Source organism: Cygnus atratus, chromosome 1, assembly GCF_013377495.2.
Source record: "Cygnus atratus isolate AKBS03 ecotype Queensland, Australia chromosome 1, CAtr_DNAZoo_HiC_assembly, whole genome shotgun sequence".
Lineage (NCBI taxonomy): Eukaryota > Metazoa > Chordata > Aves > Anseriformes > Anatidae > Cygnus > Cygnus atratus.
In genome coordinates this window covers 1-21,682 of record NC_066362.1, presented here as the reverse complement: position 1 = coordinate 21,682, position 21,682 = coordinate 1, and the positions used below count along the sequence as shown (strand labels likewise).

At 49.0% G+C, this 21,682-nt stretch overlaps 3 long non-coding RNA genes across 16 annotated transcripts; all 3 read left to right on the top strand.

The window, feature by feature from the left end:
- The first annotated feature begins 898 nt into the window (after positions 1-898).
- On the top strand, positions 899-6,945 carry LOC118259621 (uncharacterized). 12 transcript variants are annotated; one of them, XR_007709163.1, is made up of 8 exons: positions 930-944; positions 1,346-1,845; positions 2,967-3,382; positions 3,641-3,873; positions 5,081-5,168; positions 5,299-5,593; positions 5,873-5,939; positions 6,793-6,945. It is a non-coding gene; the product is annotated as an uncharacterized LOC118259621 (long non-coding RNA). The 12 variants fall into 12 exon arrangements; XR_007709171.1 differs by adding an exon at positions 6,238-6,328 and having other exon boundaries at positions 5,081-5,593; XR_007709169.1 differs by adding an exon at positions 6,383-6,524 and having other exon boundaries at positions 5,081-5,593; positions 5,873-5,955.
- Positions 6,946-10,388: 3,443 nt separating this feature from the next.
- On the top strand, positions 10,389-13,188 carry LOC118259631 (uncharacterized). 3 transcript variants are annotated; one of them, XR_007708871.1, is made up of 7 exons: positions 10,389-10,430; positions 10,584-10,643; positions 10,769-10,828; positions 10,924-10,973; positions 12,395-12,542; positions 12,682-12,736; positions 13,088-13,188. It is a non-coding gene; the product is annotated as an uncharacterized LOC118259631 (long non-coding RNA). The 3 variants fall into 3 exon arrangements; XR_004782069.2 differs by lacking the exon at positions 10,924-10,973 and having other exon boundaries at positions 10,769-10,842; XR_004782068.2 differs by lacking the exons at positions 12,395-12,542; positions 12,682-12,736; positions 13,088-13,188 and adding an exon at positions 11,071-11,900 and having other exon boundaries at positions 10,912-10,973.
- Positions 13,189-14,433: 1,245 nt separating this feature from the next.
- Positions 14,434-15,400, top strand: LOC118259636 (uncharacterized). Its single transcript, XR_004782070.2, has 6 exons — positions 14,434-14,563; positions 14,659-14,711; positions 14,794-14,841; positions 14,946-14,992; positions 15,083-15,219; positions 15,353-15,400. It is a non-coding gene; the product is annotated as an uncharacterized LOC118259636 (long non-coding RNA).
- The last annotated feature ends 6,282 nt before the right edge of the window (positions 15,401-21,682 follow it).

Here is a 21,682-nt window from a genome sequence, read left to right as displayed (position 1 = left end):
CTTTTCTTGCCGTTTTCGTGTGGTGTTCCGCAGGGTTTCCGCTGCTTCCCTTAACGAGCAAACGGTCTCGGAAGCTGTTGCTGCAGTTCTGATTCCGCGCATGAGCAGAGCAGGCTGGCTCGGCACAGGCGCCGGGACGCTATCTGGTGCCTCCTGCTGGCCGAAGATCGGTACTGCAGGCAGAGAGGCGCAGAAGCGGTCCGTCGCTCTCTGCTGCCGCCTGCTGGCGAAGAATCGGTACCGCAGGAGGAGAGGCTTCTCGCATGCGCAGTAGCGGTGGCTAGCCGTCGTGCCCCACAGCATGCTGGGAGTTGTCGTCTTTGGGTTCTGGGGTTCCGGTCCGCCATGCCGGTTCATGGGGCATGCCGGGAAATGTAGTTTTCCGTTAGTGCTCGGCTTCCAAGCCAGGAGCGGCACGTTGCTCTGGGCAGTTATTTCCTCCCCTAGACAGTGTGGTGTGCGTTTTTTTTGCTGTTTTTGAGCGGGTACTGCAGGCTGAGCGGCACCGCGCATGCACGTTTTTTTTCCTGAGAGTGATGTTACTATATTGACTTTTTTTTGGCATGTAATCTGTTATGCTCCTAGATTTTTCTTCCTGTGTAAAAGAAAGAATTGAGCTAATTCCAGTTGAAAAAGTTTCAGTTACTTGCTTGGTCATATTGTCCTTTCAATATTCAAAGCTGAAGCAAAAGCATGGGGATTGTTGCTTCTAGAAACATCCCAGTTCTCTGGTCTGCACTCTGCATGCTGCTGAGCTAAGCTAGAAAAAAAAAACAACAACAAAAAAAACACAGCCGCTGCTCCTCTTGCTCACTTTCTAGGTTCTTGTGCTTTGCCCCTTCCCTTTCCCAAGTGATTGGCTTTGGGTTCTAGGCGGGGCCTAATGGTAATTGCGTCGCAGGCATCCCATCAGAGAGCTCATTCTGCCTGAGCTGCTCTTTGGGGTAAGTGCTTTGGTTTTCCTTCAGTCAGTTGCAGGGTTCTTTAGGTTGGTCAGAGTCTATGGACTTACACGTTTCCAAGTAGAGACCGGTACGTGCTTCTTTTTGAGGTAACAACTAGGAGGATCTGTTAGAGTAAAGCAATCTGTATAGTAGTAGGTGCATTTATTGCATGCAGCTCTTCTTCAGGTGAGTAATTGTTACAGCATGTTTACAGATAGGATGTCAATGTTACTTTGTGTGTTTGCTTTGTGGTTCGGGGTCCCTTATGATTTTTGCAGGATTACAGGGTAGATGCTATGTAGTATGATAAATGCATGCTTCTAAGCATTTATGGCCTTTTGGCATTTTTGGACCACGGGCGGCTGCCAGGTCTACCCGAGTTTTTTTTTTCTTTCTTTCAGGCGGCCACCAGTTCTACCTCTTCTTTTTTGTTGTTTTTTGTTTTGGGGCGGCTGCCAGGTCTACACGGCAGCCCCTGAGGGCAGAAGCGGCTATGTGAATGGCAGGAAACCGGGGGCGGAAGTGACGTCAGGGCGTGCCTTCACTGAGGGCCAAGGCGGCTCCGTGATTGGCTGGACCATGAGGACGGATGTGCCGTTAGGGCGAGACTTCACTGAGGGCAGAAACACTTCGTCATTGGCTGGGAACTGAGGGCGGAAGTGGCGTCTAGGCGAGCCTTCACTGAAGGCGGAGGTGCTCTGTGATTGGCTGGAGAAACCCGGGGCGGAAATGGCGTCAGGGCATGCCTTCACTGAGGGCGGAAACTCTTTAGGATTGGCTCGGAGGAACCCAGGGCGGAAGCGGCGTGCAGGGCTTGTTGGCACTGAGGGCGGAAGCCGTCGGGCCGGGCAGGGCTCGGCTCGGGCTGGGCCGGGACGCCAAGGCGCTGTGCTGCAACGAGGTTGGTGGTCGGTGCCGCCCTGGGGCGGGGCGGGCCGGGCCGGGCAGAGAGGGGGCGATGTGGCAGGTGGTCGGGACGCCACACGGTCGGCGGCTGCTGCGGAAATGGCCCTTGTGAGGGGCAGGGGCGGTGCCGCGCCGTACCGGACTGGACCGGGCATGTGGCGGGGTCTGCACTGCGCGGGGCTTTGGGGGGCGGGGGGAGAGAGGGGCGGAGCGTCGGGAGGCGGTGGGGGGGGTGGGTGCGGTTGTGTGCGCTTGACCGACTCTCTTCTGGGTTGGATGTACTGCTCTGTCCCGAGGCATGCTGGGAGCTGTAGTTCTGTGATGCCAGGCAGCCACATGGGCTCTGGGGTGCGCGGCTGGTCTTTCCCCGAGCCGGGGCCGGGCCGTGCATGCCGGGAGGCGCAGGTTGCCGCTGGATGCAAGTTTAAGCTTGGAAATAAAGGGGGAGTGAGGGAAGAAAAAAGCAAAGCTTTACGGAGCCTCAGCTCCACCGAGGAACGAATAACAGTCTGTCTGCTTCTGGAAGAACTTCCCACTGCCGAAGACGGATGGGGCAGACCCCAAAAGCTAGATGGGGTTGTGTGAGAGCTGGTGATACCGCCAGCAGGACTCCACAGCTGATGAGAGACATCGTTGGCTTTGATGTCCGTCACAATGGAAAATGCTTGTTTCATCCAATCTGGGGAAGTCTGTCAAACTCCCAGACAGAAACAATAGCAGCGAGGCTCTATTATGCAGTCATGGTGAAAGTTTAGCATAGCGAAGAAACAGTGTGTGTTAGGTAAGGTGAAAAATGGAGTCACACCTCCAAGAAGTCCCAGTTTGTGGTCTTTAAGCTTTTTTTCTTGTTGGGGGAAAGCGGAGAGAGCCGAATATTATCCAGAAAAGTGACCAAATCCGTGCCTAAAAAGCTCAGCTGCTAAAGCTTTTATAAATGATTTTTGCACTGCAAGTTTCAGTTTTCATGAGGCCAAATTGAGATAAATCTGAAATTTTCTACGGGTTTAAAAGAACGCTTACTAAAATATTCTTGTCATTCGCAGTAATAATAATGGAGTGAGTGAGCTTGTTCCACACAGTGACCTTACTTTATTTATCATTTTTTTTGTATTCCAGCAAACTGTGTATTATCCCGGGAGTGTAGGCACGGTCTTGTGTAGTATTGTCATTCTGCCCCACCACTCTGATATCTAACAAAATAATACTTTGTGGATGTTGTCTACGAATTCTTTCCTTCCTTATGTAAGAGGACAATGTGCGTCGCCTAGTTCGTCACAGAGCATCGCTGAAGTACTGTTTTATTTGTATTTGTGAAGACAGCAGAATCAAAGATAGCAGCTCGGCGACTCCCACCGAGATGGTCATTAAGATAAAACAGTGAAGTTTCTAGCATATATTAAAAAGCCTGGAGGAATTAGCATAGCTTGCAGGAAAGCGTGCTGGAAAGAGATGATATTTGACAGCAAGCGTGAAAATGTCATCTTTTTACCAAGACTGATGAGAACTGATGCGTCTGCCCTGCGTTTGGATAGGTAAGTGAGTTAAGAGGAGCTGAGCGTAAAGTTTGCAGGGGAATTGGGAAATGAATGAGATAATTTAACCTCTTTTCTGTGCGAGCGTGTTTTTGTTTTGTTTTTTAAATCCCATACTTTTGTTATTATCCAGAATTTTTAATATAACTCTGTATTTTAACTGGTCCGGGTTTATGGATAGCAGCTAACTATAGAAAGAAATAAGATCCTGAAGCATCCCTGGTGCCGCTAACTCTACCTCTTTATCTGTTCCCTAAGAAGACGCCCTGGATTTAAAGACGGTGTGTATTAAATGAAGTATGAGAAGAAACAGCTTCTTCGGACACTTGCGCTCCTCTTCTTCAGCTCGTGGAGAAGGCTGACAGCCTGTCTCACTCTCGTCTGTGCTATCCCACCAGCTCCTTTAGGAGCCCAGCACCGCGTTTGGCCTGTTGCGATCTTCCCGCTCCCCTCATTTCTGTGCTGCAACGCCACCATCCACGAGAAGTCAGGTAGGATCTGAAGACCTTTGACATTGCTAAAGAATCAAACCTCAGCTGTCAGCTTTAGCCCTTTGTATTCCAGACGTTTGCTTTGCTGGATGATGGTTTCGTTTTTGATTTTGTAATACATTCTTTGTAGAGGCTTTTTAAGCAGACAAGTAGGTAGCCTCCTTCCCTCGGTGGATTTGTGCGAGTTTTAGCTGAGCTTTGCACATCTGACCGATTGCCCAGTGGCTGTTCTGGTCTTGACGCATCCCTAAAACCTTTGTCCGCCTCGCCCCTCCTCTTTGTGTATTAAGATGCACGTTTGCGCAAAAATTATGTACACCGTGCATAAGCCCCCCAGTGGTTATGGGGCATTTTCAGCCTTCGATAAGGCTCCGTGTTTACTTAATCACTTAGGCATAGTCCTGGCTTTCAGCGTAGGCATAGCTAATGATTGTTACTCAAGTGGTTATAAAGTTCCCAACGTTTGTTTGTTTATATATATATATGTGTATATATAGAGAGAGAGATACATACCCATATGTATATGTATGTATATGCATAAATGAAACTGAGTCTGTGGAGTAAAAGACTTTTCTGCTTGCAGTATATACTCACGTATCAGCAGACTCATATGCAAGCTGATCCAAACTGGGTGCCAAGCTGTGCCTTTTTTGTCTCCTGGAATATGCAATCTGTGCACCTCAGGTGTACCTTGTCTATTAACTATCTCTTACATTGTGCCACCCCATTAATATCAGTGGATGTACCCAGCACCACCTTGGGGCTACATAGAACGTGGAAATTTCTAGTATGTTAATGTTACTCTGTTAACAAAACTGACGTACTAGCCGCTTGCTGTTTCTATTTTTTTGTTTTTCTTTTCGGTAGTCTCCTCAAAAGTTGTTGTGGACACGTTGTGTATCTTTTCTGTTCTTCCAGGATTCATTCTTCAGGAAAGATGACCATGAAATCCGAGGGCTGTGGACAACCATCTACCAGATGGTTGTTGCAGTTGCCTTTGGTCACGTCATTCGTCCTTTTAGCTCGCCCTTTCCTCTACCTTGAGTTGAATTTTTGTGCAGCGCTATGTTTGCAGTGGTAGCCGAGTTTGCAGTTTGCGGCCGAGGTGTTTTTGATTAAAAACCATCTTAACTGTAATAGTGAATTCACAGAGTGTGGCTTTGTATGACGACTCCCACGATCATAACATTTTTCTCCTTTGTCACAGACAGGAGAAAAGCTCTTTCCAGAGAGATGGAGAAGGAATTAATTAGACCTCTGCCTCATCCTGCAAGACCAGAAGACATGGAGTAACTGTAAGCTGCGATTCTCAGGAGACATACTAAGAGTCTCGGGTTCCTTTTCTGCCCGCCCCCCAAGGCCTTGGGCACGTTGGGTTCACCCTGGGAAGGGCACGTTGCTCAGGGCAGTTATTTCCTCCCCTAGACGACGTGGGGTGCATTTCTCTGCTGCACTTGTGGTTTTCCACCTGTGGTTTTTCACTTGTGGTTTTCCACGTGGTTCGCACTGCTTCCATTATTGAGAAAACGGTTTGGGAAGCTGTCTGCCACTTCTCAGGATTTTCTGCCGCCACCTGCTGGCAAAAAAAATCAGTAACGCAGGTGGAGCCATGTAGGACTTCTCAGAGGTAAGCCTTCAACGTACGGGGACCCCTAAACTCGTGAGCCGAGCACGCAAGACAAATGTCCGTGGCACAAAGATCAAGGACGACTTCTCAGAGGTAAGCAGCTTTCCCTTTGTTTCCCCGTCCTCTCAGGAGCCCTCTTTATGATGCTTGTACACACTTCAGGCTCACAACACTCATTTTCTCCTCTACTTAGTATTCGCAGTCCCTGCCTAAGCCGTCCTCCCTCCCCCCACTTTCCAAAGACCTGCGTGCTCTGCTCAGGTCCCTCCTGAGGCCTTACAGATCTTTTAAATCTGCTCAGCGTTCTTTCCGGCTTGTACTGTGCCATTATTTTTTCCCTGCTCCTTTTGAGAATGTCTGTACCCTTTTCAGATCTCGATTGGGTTGGCTTTTTTGGACCCATCTGCATGGCCTTTTGTTTTGTAGATAGTCTACTAAGGTACATTACTTCTCCGGTGAGTTATTTTACTACATTGAATTGTATTTTTGTGGTTTGTAATCTGTTACACTCCTAGATTATTTCTACCTATGTAAAGAAAAGTTTCAGCTAATTACAGTCAAAACCAGTTTTAGTTACCTACTTGGTCATATTGTCGTTTCAATAATCAGAACTGAAGCAAAAGCACAGGAATTGTTGCCTCTAGTAACACTCCACACACTGTTGAGCTAAGCCAAATAAAAAACGCAGCTGCTGCTCTCTTTATCCCTTCCTGTGCTTTGCCTCTCCTCTTTCCCAGGTGATTGGGCAGGGTGCCGGGTTGGGTCTAATGGTATATGAGTTGCAGGCATCCCATCAGAGAGCTCATTCTGCCTGGGGTGCACTTTGGGGTAAGTGCTTTGGTTTTCCTTCAGTCAGTTGCAGGTTTTTTTTTTTTTTTTAAGGTGCGTCAGAGTCTAGGGGTTGATGCGTTTCCAAGTTGAAAGAGATAAGTACATCTATTTAAAGTAACATCTAGTAGGATCATTTAAAGTAAACTAATCTATATAGTAGTAGATGCCTTTATTGCATGCAGCTCTTCTTCAGGTGAGTAATTCTTATAGTATAAGTAATTCTTTTCCCATGTTTTGGTCATGATATTTGTAGCGTGCCTTTTTATGTGTGTGTTTGGCCTGGAGCTGTCCTGCCTGGCAATTAGTGATGGTAGCTAAAGTGGTGGTTCATAAGTGCAATAATACATTGTCCTGACTCTTTTGGGAAAGACATCTGGTCTGTCTCTGGGCGAATGCACAAGCTCTGGGCGAGTACTCAAGGGCAGCTGGCACAGAGTCTTTTTTTCTTTTTTTCCCAGCAGTAGGTAAACCTTAGGAGGAATCGGTCAAAGGAAACAGCAACTGTCAAGTTCTTGTTCGGCAACTCGGTGACTGATTTGATCTACTTCTCAGATGTAGAGGCAAATGGACTGCTCTTTTGAAATGATAAAATAAAAAACATGAAGTTTGTCAAATGTGGCAGTGCCTGTTTGCATTCTGTTTATTGCTTTGCCAGTGGTAGATAACACTTATAAGGAATCGGTCAAAGGAAAGAGCGCATTCTGGAACTGTGAAGCTCTGCGTTGGCAACTCGGTGACTGGCTTGACCTGCTGTCCATCATCAGAGGGAAGCGGACTGCTGTTTTGAAAATAAGAAATAAAAAAAAAAATATTAAAAATTAAAAAAAATTAGGGTGCCGCTCGGTGGCACCTGGAAGACTTCCGCTCTGTGTGGCAGTTAAAAGAATGTGATTTGGAGATGGAGAGCAGCAGAGGTAAAGCAGCTGGGAAGACAGGTATAGGTATTACAGTAGGTAGGCTGTGGTTATGAGGTGCCCAGGGTGTGCTTTTCGTCTTGTTTCTGCCCTTCCGTCGTGCAGCCTTGGAGAGGCGAATTCCCCATGTTGTGGAGTGGTGCAAAAGGGTGAGAGGGTTGTCAGCCCGATCAGTTTCCTTCACCAAAGCTAAGGCAGGTCTTTCAAGAGAAACAGCCTGGTTGCCTGTGCTGTACTCTGCACGCTGTTGACCTAAGCCACACCAAAAACAGGGCTGCTGTTCCTCCTGCTCTCTTTACCTCTTGTCATGCATGGCCCCTCCCATTTCCTGTGTGATTGGGGTGGGGTGCTGGGTGGGGTGCAATGGTATATGAGTTGCCGGCATCCCATCAGAGAGCTCATTCTGCCTGGGGTGCACTTTGGGGTAAGTGCTTTGGTTTTCCTTCAGTCAGTTGCAGGGGTCTTTAGGTGGGTCAGAGTCTATGGACTGATGGGTTTCCAAGTAGAGAGCGGTAAGCCCATCTTTTTGAGGTAACAACTAATAGGATCTGTTAGAGTAAACCAATCTAGTAATAGGTGCCTGTATTGCATGCAGCTCTTCTTCAGGTGAGTAATTGTTACAGCATGTTTACGGATAGGATGGCAATGTTACTTTGTGTGTTTGCTTTGTGGTTCGGGGTCCCTTATGATTTTTGCAGAATTAAGGCAAATATTATCAAAGTTATAACATTGGCGGCAAAGTGATGGAGCAGGGTTTAGGAGATAAGTATCATCGAAGCTCCCTGTATAAGCATGTATCTGAAAACAGCAGCAGTAGGCGTGTAAGGTGTAGTCTTTTTCAGGGTTAGGGACAGTTTGTTCTATTTTTGGAGCTTTTGCCTGCGGTTTGGCTGGCTGTAGAGTCTTTAGACCTTGCAGCCTTCTAGATTTTAAGTGCTTGGAATTCACACAATAGAGGTATGTTTAGGAGGTGTTGCCGGCTACCTTGTTTTTAAGAAATGGTGGGGTACGGTTCCTCGACTGCATAAGCACGGTAGTGTTACCAAGAGACTGAGCAAGGTCACCTTTTTCACCTGTAAAGGGTAAGTCTGTGATTGCTGCCACCAGGGCACATTTTCGTGCCCATCACTACAGTTATTTTACTACATGAAATAGAGTAAAATTCCAGTTTCTCTTTTAGAGGTGCTATAGGTGGCTTCAGAGAACGGGTGGAAGCATCTGCCATGTGGGGTAGGTAAGCGGCTGAGGTAAAGGAGCAGATGAGAGTAACTGTCCTAAGGGTGCTGTGGCTTTTGCTGCAGTGGTTGCTTTCTCTTCTGTTTATCAGGTGCCACAGGCAAGGTGGGCTGTGATAGTCTTCAGAACAGGAGCAAAGCACGTCACTTGAATGCTGTTTGGTTCCTGAGACAGGTGTTGTAGAGGACAAAGGTTGTCTGGCATGGCAGTTCCTGATGGTGGTCTTCTTCAGTAGGTGAAGAGGTGCCTGAAGCCCCATGCTGTGGAGCCTGAGTACGCCTCGCTGAGGATGAAGCCTGCTTTCCAGCAGTTCCCAAAACCATGTTGAGGCTGAAATGGTGTGTCTGTGTTTGGGTTGGGGTTGCACCTTGGTGAGTGTAGGGATGGGTTTTAAGTCGGTGCAGCAGAGGGCCAGGCTCCAGTGTCCTGTAGTGTGTTCAGACCCATCAGCGTAGCCTTTTGGTTTTCAGATAGCCTACTCAAGTACGTGATTTTTCCTGCGAGTGATGTTATTACATGGAATTTTTTTTTTTTGGCGTGTAATCTGTTATGCTCCTAGATTTTTCTTTCTTTGTAAAGAAAGGTTTGAGCTAATTCCAGCTGAAAAAATTTCAGTTGCTTGCTTGGTCATATTGTCCTCTCAATATTCAAAGCTGCAGCAAAAGCATGGGGATTGTTGCTTCTAGAAACACCCCAGTTCTCTTGTCTGCAGTCTGCATGCTGTTGAGCTAAACCAGATTAAAAAAAAAAAAAAAAACAGCTGCTGCTGCTCCTGCTCTCTTTCTGCTTTCTTGTGCTTTGCCCCTCCCCTTTCCCAGGTGATTGGGTTTGGGTGCTGGGCAGGGCCAAATGGTATATGAGCCCCAGGTATGCCATTAGAGAGTTCATTCTGCCTGGGCTGCTCTTTGGGGTAAGTGCTTTGTTTTTCCTTCAGTCAGTTGCAGGGGTCTTCAGGCAGGTTGGAGTCTAGGGATTTATAGATTTTAAGTGCTTGGAAATCACTTACTAGAGTGATATTTAGCAGAGGTTGCTGGCTCACTTGTTTTTGGGATGGTGGGATACACTTGTGTTTTTGGGTTATATTTGAAACTCTAGATGTATCAAGCCACTTGTGTAACTCTCCAGAGGACTAAAAAGAGCTTGATTACACACTACAAGAGGCTTGACCACATAGGCGCAGTATTACCAAGAGACTGAGGAGAGTCGTGTCAGAGTTACCTCTTTCATCTGTAAAGGGTAAGTCTGTGATTACCCCTGCCGGGGCTGCTGTGTGTGCATGGCTTTTTGGCATTTGTGGAGCTCAGTTGTTTTTTTTGTGTGTATGTTCTTACTTTTTTTTTTTTTGAGGGCCAAATAGTGTGTGTGCTGAGCGTGGTTGGCAGGAGGAGATGGGGAGTTGTGTGGCAGGGGAGCTGTTGAGGACTGGTAGGTTTGCTTTTGGCGCGGCGCCGCCCGGGCAGCTTTTGGCGCGGCGCCGCCCGGGCAGCTTTTGGCGCGGCGCCGCCCGGGCAGCTTTTGGCGCGGCGCCGCCCGGGCAGCTTTTGGCGCGGCGCCGCCCGGGCAGCTTTTGGCGCGGCGCCGCCCGGGCAGCTTTTGGCGCGGCGCCGCCCGGGCAGCTTTTGGCGCGGCGCCGCCCGGGCAGCTTTTGGCGCGGCGCCGCCCGGGCAGCTTTTGGCGCGGCGCCGCCCGGGCAGCTTTTGGCGCGGCGCCGCCCGGGCAGCTTTTGGCGCGGCGCCGCCCGGGCAGCTTTTGGCGCGGCGCCGCCCGGGCAGCTTTTGGCGCGGCGCCGCCCGGGCAGCTTTTGGTAAAGGGGCTGGGAAGAGGGAGGTATTGCAGTAGGTACGCTGTGCCTATGAGGTGCCTCAGGGTGTGCTTTTTCTCTTGTCTCTGAGGGTGCCTAGTGCAGTCTTGGACAGGGAAATCCCCGTGTCACGGAGCAGTGAGGGAAGGTGAGCATGTTGTCAGCCTAGTCGTCCCTTATCCGAAGCTAAGGGAAGACATTCAGGTGTTTCCCTCTGAGGGTCTGAGGTGAGGCTGTTTGGGACAGAGGAGCAGTGTGGCAGGTGGTCGCTTGCAAGCACAGTGGTCATTTTGTCCTTTAGTATTCCCAGGTGGCATGGGTGATGCTGGCTGTTCCTTTCGAGCTTGGATCTAACTTCCAGGTACAGAGGCAAGTGGACTGCTGTTTTGAAATGATAACATTAAATATGGGGTCACTTATGTTGTTGAGGGACGGGTGCTAATGCTGGCAGCTGAACGTTTATCTTCTGTGTTTTCCTTTGTTCAGGCTGAAACGCAGTGTGCAGTACAGGACATCAAGACCCGAGCTATCTCTGGAGTGACTCTGGTGAGTGAACAGAGGTAGCTGTTATTTTTGGCTGTGGCTGTGACTGCAGTTATTTTACTACATGAAATAGAGTAAAATTCCAGTTTCTCTTTTAGAGGTGCTATAGGTGGCTTCAGAGAACGGGTGGAAGCATCTGCCATGTGGGGTAGGTAAGCAGCTGAGGTAAAGGAGCAGATGAGAGTAACTGTCCTAAGGGTGCTGTGGCTTTTGCTGCAGTGGTTGCTTTCTCTTCTGTTTATCAGGTGCCACAGGCAAGGTGGGCTGTGATAGTCTTCAGAACAGGAGCAAAGCAGGTCACTTGAATGCTGTTTGGTTCCTGAGACAGGTGTTGTAGAGGAGAAAAGCTTTAAATATTCAAAGCTGAAGCAAAAATAAATAAACCACAGCTGCTGATTCTCCTCTTTCTACTTTCTTGTGCTTTGCCCCTCCTTTTCACCTTTCCCAGGTGATTAGGTTTGGGTGCTGGGCAGGGCCAAATGGTATATGAGCCCCAGGCATGCCATCAGAGAGCTCATTCTGCCTGGGCTGCACCTTGGGGTAAGTGCTTTGGTTTTCCTTCAGTCAGTTGCAGGGGTCTTTAGGTGGGTCAGAGTCTATGGACTGATGGGTTTCCAAGTAGAGAGCGGTACGCCCATCTTTGTGAGGTAACAACTAATAGGATCTGTTAGAGTAAACCAATCTAGTAATAGGTGCCTGTATTGCATGTAGCTCATCTTCAGGTGAGTAATTGTTACAGCATGTTTACGGATAGGATGGCGATGTTACTTTGTGTGTTTGCTTTGTGGTTCAGGTTCCCTTATGATTTTTGCAGAATTAAGGCAAATATTATCAAAGTTATAACGTTGGTGGCAAAGTGATGGAGCAGGGTTTAGGAGATAAGTATCATCGAAGCTCCCTGTATAAGCATGTATCTGAAAACAGCAGCAGTAGGCGTGTAAGGTGTAGTCTTTTTCAGGGTTAGGGACAGTTTGTTCTATTTTTGGAGCTTTTGCCTGCGGTTTGGCTGGCTGTAGAGTCTTTAGACCTTGCAGCCTTCTAGATTTTAAGTGCTTGGAATTCATGTAATAGAGGTATGTTTAGGAGGTGTTGCCGGCTAACTTGTTTTTGGGAAATGGGTGGGGTATGCTTCCTTTTTATTTGAGTTATCTTTTAATCTCTAGATATATCAAGCCGTTTGCGTACCTGTCCAGAGGCTTCACAAAGAGCTTCAGTACGCATCGCAAGGGGCTTGACCGCATAAGCGCAGTATTACGGAGAGACTGAGCAGGGTCACCTTTTTCATCTGTAGAGGATAAGTGTGTGATTACCCCTGTTGGGGCTGCTGTGCATTCATGGCCTTTTGGCATTTGTGGACCTGAGGGTGGTTTTTTATTTTTCTGGCTCTCGTCTCTGTGTTTGAGTCCTCTGTAAGGAGCTGTACTGTTTGCTTGTCCATCACGGATATGACCTTCTTGTAGCCCAGGGCATGGGCATGGACACTTGAATGAGGCACGAGGGTGAGTGGACGGCAGTGTGAGCCCTGAGTTGGTCAGTGGATTGTGTTAATGTGCTTTGCCTGTTGGGCAGGCTTTGGAAGCACCTTGCGACAGCAGAGTACATCTCCTGCCACGTTCCTGTGGCGCGCCAGGCGTCAGCGGTTCCAGTTCATGAAATGCTGGAGATGCTCGGAGCGCAAGAGGAGCTGGGAGCGTGATGCATCAAATTGGTATGTTAGGTGAGTGAAGCGGTGGTACGGGGTTGGGGAATGTGGGTCTGGGGCTTCTTGGCTGTTGGGGAAAGGAGGAAAGAAGAGGAGTGGGTATAGACTGTTTTGTGGATTGTCACATTTGTTTGTTCTTTCTCCTTGGTTTAAGCTACGTGACCTTGGCTCAGCACAGTAAATGGAAGCGCTAAGCCTGGATCGGGAAGGTGAGTGGAGAAAAGTTGGAAAAAGGGCATTGGTTTTGGTTTGGTAGTCTATTTGTCCCACCTCTGGGTGAGTCCTTTTTTCCGGGGACGAAGAAGATACTGGGAACATCCTAGTTGGCCTCTGTGGTCCACCTTGAGGATGGATTCAGACCCCTGAGAATTAAGTCTAGGGGCAAATACTGTGTGTTTGGGGGTGGTTGGCAGGGGAAAGCGGGCAGTTGTCTAGAGTTTGTCTGTCTGACTTCAATAGCAGAGCAGGTCAGTGGACTACTGTTTTGTTTTTGATGTGGGTGTTTCACTGGAAGAAGTTTGGCTGGTGTGCCAGTGCCTGATGGCACTCTATTTCTGCAGGTGAAGAGGAGCCTTATGCCGGAAGCAATGTCCTGGCTAGCCTTTGTGTTCCTTGATGAGGATGGAACCTGCCTCCCATCATTCCCAAGCTAAGTTGGGGGGCAAGTGCTATGTTTGCTTTGGGGTTTTGAATGCACACATAGGGCGAGGGTCTGTGCTTTTAAGTCATTGCAGTGGATGGGGCCATTTAGGATTGATCACGGTCAGACAGAGTGTGTGGGGGGGTGGGATTCTGTCAGGTACAGCTTGAGCATGTGCCAGGCAGGGCAGTTCCAGCTTGGTGTCTGTGTTCTGTGTTGTCTGTGCTGTGCTGTTGCTCTTGGTGCTTGGCAGGCCCTGGGGAAGCCATCTTGAGGGCGTTGAACCCTTGACCTCACTGGAATAACGTTGATGCTCAATTGGAAGCTGAGCATTTCTTGTCTTGCAGTGGGAGCCTAAAGAGATCATTTCTTCTGTGCATGTAATTTTTTTTGTATCAAATGTTTCTTGATGTGATCATGATATGTTACGCGCTCCTCAGGTCTTGATATCCTCATTGCCTTCTTCCACTGGACAGATTAGATGGGCAACTTGCTAGCCACACCAAAGGTCCTAAATGCTTGTTTCATCATCATAGGGCTGATTTGAGCGCTTCTTGACTGGCAGTCGCAGCTTAAAGCGCAGATGTGTTTCAGGTCTTGTGCATCATATTCAGTTTCAGATGGCATCTGTTTCCATCCTCACTCTTGCAAAAGTCATGTGGGCTTCATCAGGAGCTCTGTCTTGGGAGTTCATTTCCGAAGCATTTTTCTTATGGGGTTTGCACTCCCCATCCTTCTGGTCTCTTGTCTTAAAGGCAGGCTTTTTATGCCTCCATCATCCCAGTTCTGGCAGTTGCTTCCAGTCACATGTTGTGACGTTTGAGTCTCTCCTTGGGACTGCTGCACGGCACCTGTTCTCTGACTTGCTGTCGCCATAGTGCTTCCTTCTGGGAGTCATTTTATTTTGCGCCTTGTGTTCTGTGTTTTGTTCGTAATGTTTGTAGCGTGCCTGTGTGTGTGTGTTTGGCCTGGAGCTGTCCTGCCTGGCAGTTAGTGATGGTAGCTAACGTGGCGGTCCATCGGTGTACTAATGCATTGTCCGGACTGTTTTGGCAAAGACATCCGGTCTGCCTCTGGGCACGTACTGAAGGGCAGCTGGCACAGTCATCTCAGTGGTGTTTGGCAAATGTGGAGGGGGAGACCTGAGCTGCTTGCGAGCAGCTGTTTGCATAGTGCTTGAATAGTGCTAGAGGAGAGGTCTGTCGTTGAATCTTGAAGGCTCGCAGATGCGGAGCGTGTTTTTTTTTTTTTTTTCTCCACTCCTAGATAAACTGTACAAGGAACCGGTCAAAGGAAAGAGCTCCTTCTGGAGCTGTCAAGCTCTCGTTTGGCAGCTCGGTGACTGGCTTGGTCTACTTCTGAGGTGCCGAGGCAAGTTGTCTGCTGTTTTGAAATGGTAACATTGGCAATGGGGTCCCTTGTGTTGTTGAGGGATGGTTGCTAATGCTGGCATCTGAATGATTATCTTCTGACTGTTTTCATTTGTTAAAGCTTAAACGCAGTGTACAACCTGGGACGTCATACCCAGAGCTGCCTCTGGCAAGGTGAGCGATGAACAGATGGAGCACTTATAGTTGGGTTGCGGTTCTCACTGTCACTCTAAGTGTCCCCTCTTTTCTCTTTTAGAGGTGTTGTAGCTGGCTTAAGAGGGTAGATGGAAGCATCTGCCTCGGGGTAGGTAAGCAGGTGGAGGTAAGGCAGCAGATGAGAGTAACTGTCCTAGCCGTGCTGTGGCTTTGGATGCTGCCTCGGCCTATGCTTTTCTTCCTCTTTGACAGGTGTCTCGCAGAGGTTCAAAGGAGCAAACTGCATTCTGAAGAGCTGCGTAAGTAGGGCGGCTCATCATGAGCTGGATTGGAGCGGAATGGCCAAGTAGCGTGAGGTGACTCTGAAGGGTCTCTGTCTTGTTTTGCAGGTGCCATGGCAGGCTTTCCACACAAGTGGCTGAGGACTTGAGATGAGACCAGAGAGTGACAAGGAGCAGCACGTGCAGGGATGGTTTCCAAGCGCTGCGGTCGCTTTCTCTTCTGTTCATCAGGTGCCACAGGCAAGGTGGGCTATAACATCAGTCTTTAGAATTGGAGCAAAGGAGATCACTTGCATGCCGCAGGGCATCTGAGAAGGGTGTTTTAACAGGAAAAGTTTGTCTGGCATGGCGGTGTCTGATTGCAGTGCGTTTCCGCAGGTGAAGAGGTGCCTGGAGCCCCATGTCATCTAGCCTGCGTGTGCCTTGAGGATAAAGCCTGCTTTCCAGCAGTCCCTAAAGCTAAGTTTGGCCCGAAATGCCCCGTCTGTGTCTTGGGTGGGGTTGTACCTTGGTGTCTTGTGTGATATGTGCATGGGGATGGCTTTTAAATCAGTGCAGCAGAGGAACAGAATCCAGTAACAACTGGGTGAAGAGGCCCTGGGTTAATCCTTTTCAGCCTAGTGTGTGCCAGGCAGGGCAGTTCCAGCATGTGTTCTATGGTGTATGTTTGTTTCTGTGTACTATAGTATCCATTTATCAGGTCTTGTTCCCATAGTTCTTGGCTTCTGCAGTGCTTGCTGAGCACTGTATCATGGGTCTTAAATGTATTGTCTGGTTGGCACGGGACTAGTAATGAAGTGTTTCTTGTCTTTCATTGGGACTTTAAAAGGCTGATCTCTCTCCAGAGCTTGATGTAGTCTACATTTCTTGATGGCGGCCATCATGGCCCTCAGTCTTGGGCTTGTGTATGTTCATGTACAGTTTGGGAGCATGGCTCCATGTGGTTTGGGGTCCCGGTTCTGTGGTTTTGGACTAATGTTTCTGGTTTGGGGGGGGCGGATGTGGGTGGCTCTCTGCATGGTGCTGCCCTGGCCTGCCCCACCGCCGTGTGGTACCGCCCCGGCCGAGTTGGAGCACGTGAGCAGCTGAAGAAAAACAGTTAGCGAAAGAGAGGTATTGCAGCAGGTAGGCTGTGCCTGTGAGGTGCCTGAGGATCTGCCTTTTCTTTTTTTTTTTTTCTTTTGTGGGTGCTTCCTGCAGTCTTGGAGAGGTGAATTCCCACATCGTGGAGTGCTGAGAAAAGGCGAGAGGGTCGTCAGCCCAGTCAGTGTCCCTAAGCAATGACCCCTAAGGCAAGTCTTTGAAGTGTTTCCCCTCTGTTTTAGTAGGTGCTGTTGCAGGCCTTCCTCAGAACCTGCTGAGGGTCTGAGGTGAAGCTGGGTGGGATAGAGGAGCAGTGTGGCAGGTGATTACTTGAGAACACAACGATCATTTTATCCCTTTGTTTTCCCAGGTGGTGTGGGTGATACCGGCTGTACTGTTGGAGCTTGGACTCAGAGAGGAATGGGTGAGCACAACCGTATGTTGCTTCAGTGATAGTCAGCATTGCGGAGGAGGTGGGCATCAGGGCCGGTGTGCTAGTGAATGCTGGAACACAGTTTTTGCAGATGATGATAAGCCTGGCAATGGGCTGAGATGTCTCCCAGTGGCTGTGCATTTCTTGAGGTGGAGGGAATTTACCATCCAGCAATCTGAGAGCTAAGTTTAGGGGCACCTGGTATTTGCATGTGTGGAGTGGCTGATGGGAGCTGGGAGCCAGAGCAGCATGGAGCCAGCTGGCTGAATATACTTGGTGCCACTGTGAGTGTGGTTCAGGCTGGGTCACCTTCAGGCTGCTTGAGGCTGGGTCACCAGGCTAATAGAAGGAGCAGGGGGTATTTTGTAGCGTGAGTGTATGTGCCAGGCAGGACAGTTCCCATCTGTCCATCTGTCTTGTAGTGCTGCTTCTGTAGCGTGTGTTCTGTGTTATGCGCTCCTCGGGTCTCGATATCCTCCTTGCTTCTTGCACTGGACTGACTAGACTGGCAACTTGGTAGCAGCGCCAAAGGTCCTAAATGCTTGTTTTGTCATCATGGGTCTGATCCGAGCACTTCTTGTCTTGCAGTTGCAGCCTAAAGTGCAGATCTGTTTCAGGTCTTGTGCATCGTATTCAGTTTCAGATCGCATCTGTTTCCATCCTCACTCTTGCAGAAGTCATCTGGGTCGCATCAGGAGCTCTTGCTTGGGAGTTCATTTCCGAAGCATTTTTCTTATGGGGTTTGCACTCCCCATCCTTCTGGTCTCTTGTCTTAAAGGCAGGCTTTTTATGCCTCCATCATCCCAGTTCTGGCAGTTGCTTCCAGTCGCACGTTGTGACATTTGAGTCTCTCCTTGGGTCTGCTGCAGAGCACCTGTTCTGACTTGCTGTTGCTGTAGGGCTTCCCTCTGGGAGTCTTTTTTTTTTTTTTTTTTTTTGCGCCTTGTGTTCTGTGTTTTGTTCGTAATGTTTGTAGCGTGCCTGTGTGTGTGTGTTTGGCCTGGAGCTGTCCTGCCTGGCAGTTAGTGATGGTAGCTAACGTGGCGGTCCATCGGTGTACTAATGCATTGTCCGGACTGTTTTGGCAAAGACATCCGGTCTGCCTCTGGGCACGTACTGAAGGGCAGCTGGCACAGAGTCATCTCAGTGGTGTTTGGCAAATGTGGAGGGGGAGACTCGAGCTGCTTGCGAGCAGCTGTTTGCATAGTGCTTGAACAGTGTGCTGGAGGAGGTCTGTTGAATCTTGAAAGCTTGCAGATGTGGTTTTGAATTTTTTTATTTTTATTTCTTTCCCCACCCCAGTAGAGGGTAAACCTTAGGAGGAACCGGTCACAGGAAAGAGCTCCTTCTGGAACTGTCAAGCACTCGGTAGGCAACCCGGTGACTGGCTTGATCTACTTCCCAGATGCTGAGGCAAGGGGGCTGCTGTTTTGAAATGATAAAATTAGAAATGGGGTCCCTTGTGTTGTTGAGGGATGGGTGCTAATGCTGGCATCTGAATGGTTATCTTCTGACTGTTTTCATTTGTTAAAGCTGAAACGCAGTGTACAACACGGGACTTCACGACCAGAGCTCCTTTTGGCAAGGTGAGTGATGAACACATGTAGCAGTTATTTTAGGGTTGCGGTTGTCACTGCACTTACTTAACTACACAAAATACAGTTAAAGTCCTGTTTATATTCCAGATGTGTTGTAGCTGGCTTAAGAGAGCAGATGGAAGCCTCTGCCTCGAGGGCAGGTGAGGGGGCAGAGTAAGGGAGCAGATGAGAGTACCTGTCCTAGCTGTGCTGTGGCTTTGGATGCTGCCGCGGCCTATGCTTTTCTTTTTCTTTCGCAGGTGCCTCGCACAGACTCAGAGGGGCTAAGCTGCACTCCTGAAGAGCAGCACGAGAAGGGCAGGCTGGTCGTGAGTGGGGTTGGAGCAGGATGGCCAAGTAGCACAAGGTGACTGCGAAGGGTATCCATCTTGCTTTGCAGGTGCAATGGCAGGCTTTCCACAGAAGTGGCTGAGGATTCGAGAAGAGGTTACAGAGCATCAAGGAGCGGCACGTGCAGTGATGGCTTCCAAAACGGTATGGTCGCTTTCTCTTCTGTTTATCAGGTGCCACAGGCAAGGTGGGCTGTGACATTAGTCTTTAGAATCGGAGCAAAGCAAGTCACATGAATGCCGCAGGGCATCTGAGAAGGGTGTTTTAACAGAAAAAGCTTGTCTGGCATGGCAGTGCCTGATGGCAATGTGTTTCCACAGGTGAAGAGGTGCCTGGAGCCCCATCCTGTCTAGCCTGCGCACACGTCGCTAAGAATGAAAGCTGATTTCCAGTAATTCAGACAGCCAAGTTACATCTCAGCCTCGAGCATCTGGGGACTGTGCCTGTGCTTTTGGGCCTGTCTGTAGCATTTGGCACCTGCATTAATACTTTCTTGTCATATGTGCAGGCTTCTGGGGCCTGTGTCTTGGGGGGAGGGTTGGGGCCAGTGTCTGGGGGGGGTGTGGAGCTGCTTGTACACCTTCGGGGCTTGCATCTTGGGGGGTGGTTGTGAGCTGCTTGTACACCTTTGGGGTCTGCAGCTGGGGGGAGGTGAGAGGTGCTTGTCTACTGTAGGTGCCCATGTTGGGGGAGTTGAGAGCTGCTTGTACACTTTTGGGACCTGTGTCTGGGGGGGTGTTGCGAGCTGCTTGTACACCGTAGGGGCCTGCAGCTGGGAGGGGTTGTGAGTTGCTTGTAGATGCTAGGGGCTTCCCTCTGTGGGGCTTTGGGGCCTGCCTCTGGGGGGATGGGGGGGTTGGGAGCTGCTTGCACACCCTTGGGGCCTGCCTCTGGGGGGGCTTGGCGTCTGCATCTGGGGAGGGGGGCGTTTCAGTTCATGGGGGGGGGTTGGGAGCTGCTTGTGGACAGTTGGGGTTTGCATCCAGGTGTGGTTGGGGCCTGCGTCTGGGGGCAGTTTGGGGCTTGCTCGTAGACTTCTGCAGCCTGCGTCTGGTGTTTGGGGGCTTTGCTGTAGTGTTTGGGGCCTGCATTTTGGCTTTGGGATGTGCTTGGGGCCTGCGTCTGGGGCTTTTCTGTAGCATTTTGGTCGCGTGTTTGTGATTTGGGGTCTGTATCCAGGGTTTTGCCTTTTTGTAGTTTTCAGCTTTGTGTCTGTTTCTTTGTTGGTTGTGTAAGGAATGGTCCAGCAATTCGTGCCACTAAGGGATTTGAAGGGTTAACATTGAGGCCTGGGTTTAGGTGATAAGAGAACAAAGGGATTTCTTTAGAGAAAAACTGCTGACTCTGCATGGACGTGCAGTACCTTCTGACATCCGGCCAAGAGACCACCAGATAAGGAGGAAGAATATGAGCCTCCCGTCCGAGCGGCCCCCAAGAGACTACCAGAGACTGATAAGCAGGCGCCCTTGGGAGGACTTTGGAATTGGGAAACCAATTATAATAACCCTGCCTCTTTTTAAAGTAGTAATAAATATGAAGTAGCCTAGGAGTATAAAAAATCAGCCGTCTTACGTAACGGGTATGCGTCTTGGCGGAGCAGAGACTCCCAGCGCACCCAGCGCTGTTTGCTTGCCTCTATTTGTTTAATAAACTGTGAACTTTGATTGCAGGCCTTTTTGGGACTCAGTCATTATAACAGTTGTCTGGGGTTAGGGGCAGTTTGGGGTTTGGATCGTTAGTCAGTGTCATTAGCGTTGGGGGGTTGATATGAAGGGTTAGGGTTGTGGTTAGAGTTGTTAGGGTTAAAGGGAATAAGGATTTTAGGGTAAGGGGATCAAGGTTGTGGGAATAAAGATGTTTTTGCACGGAGTTACATCGTTTAGAGAGGGAAGGAAGGTGGTATTGAGATATGCTTGCAGTGATAAGAAAGCTTAACAGACAACCTTGTAAAATGCAGACAACCACAATCCTTAGAGCAATTGGGTGGAAATCCCAGTGTAAGAAACATACCCACCTCAAAGAGGAAAACAGTCAAGAAAAAAAGAAAATTGACTTGTAACAGGCCAGCAGCTGTGTATTTTCTGTGAAGCACCGGATAGATTGCGAACCTGGATTACCCAGACAATGGGGAAACTGGGGAGGGTCCCGGTCAGCGAGAGGAAAAAAAAAATTTATATGAACTGTGTTATGGAACTAGTAGGTGGCTTGTGGGACGCCTGCCATTGCAATCGTGAATAAAAATGCTACTTCACTGAGATCCTTGCCTGAGCCTGTGGTATTGGTTACAGAGTGTTTCTAACAAGGTGTTAGGGTTTTAAGGTTTCAGGGCTAAGGCACTAGGGTTGGGTTTCAGGGTTAGGGTTTTCAGGGTTTAGGGTTAGGATTTTAAGGTTGTTAGGGTCGGAGTTTTAATAGTTAGGGTTTGATGGGGTTAGGGTGTTAGGGCTTCAGAGTTTTTGGGGCTTTAGTGGTGATAGGGGTTTTAGGGTTAGGGTCTTAGGGTTTTATTTGTGGTCAGGTATTTAGGGTTAGGGTTTTAAGGTTTTAATTTTTTTTCAGGTTAAGTTATCCAGGGTTAGGGTTTTGAGGGTCTTAAGTTTTTTGGGTTAGGGGTTTTAGGCATAGGTCTTTACAGGTTTAGCGTGGTAAATGTTATTGGGTTAGGGCTGTAAGGGTTTCTAGGGTTTTTAGGGTTAGGGATTTTAGGGTTAGGTTCAGGGGTTAGGGTTAGATCAGTGGGGGCTTTAGAGTTAGGGGTGAGGGTTGATAAGGGTTAGGCCTAATATTAGGGCGGAAGGCCAAAATAGGAGAGTGGGGCCCCCCCAAAAAAGATTGATGGGTCGAAGCCCCAAATTAGGGGAAGGAACCTCAAAATTGTGGGGTCCCCCAAAAACTGGGCAGAAGAACTCTAATATTAGGGGGAAACACAAAAAAACGATGGTGGGGGGACTCTAAAATGGGGGGGACCCCAAACTTGGTCGGGTCCCTTAAAATTAGGGGAGGAAGCCCCAAATTAGGGGGATTGAACCCCCAAAGTGGGGGGGAAGAACACTTAAATGGAAGTGTGCAATTCCAGAATTGAACGTGGACCCCTCAACTGGGGGGGACTCCCCAAAACTGGGGGGAGACCCCCCCATAATTGGGGTTAAAGGCCCAGAACTCGGGGGGCGAAGCCCAAATTAAGGGAAGGAACCTCAAAATGTGGTGAGAAGACCAAAAATTTGGGGAAATACCTTTAATGTTAGGGTGGCAGGCCAAAAAACG